This window comes from Mus caroli, chromosome X (genome assembly GCF_900094665.2).
Source record: "Mus caroli chromosome X, CAROLI_EIJ_v1.1, whole genome shotgun sequence".
NCBI lineage: Eukaryota > Metazoa > Chordata > Mammalia > Rodentia > Muridae > Mus > Mus caroli.
In genome coordinates, this window is record NC_034589.1 from 72,868,370 (window position 1) to 72,870,204 (window position 1,835).

A 1,835-nucleotide genomic window follows, 5' to 3' on the forward strand; every position below is an offset into this window, starting at 1 on the left:
AAAAAAAAAGAAAATTTAATTCTTGCAGGAGCTGATCCTCACTGTAAATAATCAAAGGTTCAGAGTCCAGGTGGGATTAAAAGGCTTTGGCCAGCTGTCTTTATTTCTTTGCCTGCACTACTCACCCTTAGATAACAGTGAACAAAGAAAAGCATTCTTTTCTCTCCATGCATTCTTCCACAGCCCTAACTTGGAAATGACACCTGATTGAATAGCAATTTAAAATAGGATTTTACAAACCTTCTGTATAAAGGGGCAGAAGCAATGCTAGAGAGATGGGTATAGCACTTGTTCCACAGCAAGAGTATCTGAGTTTAGAGCCTCAGAACCCACATAAAAGCTAAATATGGTGTCAGGAGCATCTACAATTCCAGATATCCTGTGTTAGAAAGAGATGGATGAAATCTTGGAAACTCACATGCCAGCTAGCCTGACATACACAGTGGTGAACAATAAGAGATCTTGCCTCAAAAGATGGATGTCAAGAACTGACACCCAGCATACACCTTTAATCCCAGTAGATTAGGCAGATATTTCTGGATTCTAGGCCAGTGTAGTCTACATAGGGAGTTCCAGGAAAGACATAGCTAAGTAGAGAGACCCTGTCTCAGAACAAAACAAGAAACAACTCCCCCCCAAAACAAACAAAAACCTGACACCTGATCTCCACACATGTCCCATAACATGCACACATTCAGACATAGGAGCAGTCACACTCAAACAGCAGAGCAGGGTTATTGTATATTCATTCTCCTGTTTGTTGCATATGCAGCCTGTGTCTCAGCTACATAAATCTGCCCCAGTAGCTTAAAGCCAACACAGGTAATATGTTATACAAATGAGCATGAATAGACATCAATAAAGTTTTATTTATAAAAACCAGACAGCAAGCTACTTGCAGTTCATGCTCCTCTGCTCTAAACTGAGGATTTGGGATTGGTTTTTGCAAGCTGAGGACCAACTCCATGGCTTTGCACTCCTGGGATCCACCACTGGGCCATATCTATCTACCCCCCCCATTTCAATTATCTGCAAATTGTCTGGATCTTACCACCAGATATCCTGTAGCAATGAGCCTTTTCTGAAGAAGGAATTGGAGGATGGAGTTGAGAACACAGTTTGTGTTATCCAGGGCAGGAGCAGAAACAGGAGGTCCTGTTGCCACACTTGATTAGGTGTTACTGGGGTGAAATCCCAGTTAGAGGTAGGTAGGTCAACTTTGTATCCCTCCACCATGCCCAGTCCTCGATCAAAGCAAATAAAGAGAAAAGAATCCAACCAAATTAATTCTTTGCTTCAAGCAATTATACAGGCCAAGGTTGATAAATTATTTAAAACAGAAATTAATTATTCAGTGAGAGTTCAGAAGCAGCATTTGTGTCCCTGCAGTCTCAGAGAAGGGCAGGCCAGATGCTGCCTCTGAACTAAGATGCACAGAAGTCAGTGTCTAGAGATTATGGGCTTGGGGGCATACATCAACCCTTAAGAATTTGGAGCTTCTAAAGAAAAAAAATGGGGTCGAGAATGTAGCTCAATTGATAGGGTGCTTGTCTTGCATGCATGAAGCCCTGGGGTCTGTCCTCTGCATCATATAAACCAGAAGTGATGGTGCATATCTGTAATCTCAGAACTCTGAACACATAAGACCAAGAAGTTCAAAACATCCTTGGCAACAAGAAGTGTTCAAGGCTAGCCTAGGGTACTTGATACACTATCTCAAATACACACACACACACACAGAGAAAGAAGAAGAAGAAGAAGAAGAAGAAGAAGAAGAAGAAGAAGAAGAAGAAGAAGAAGAAGAAGAAGAAGAAGAAGAAGAAGAAAACAAGGAA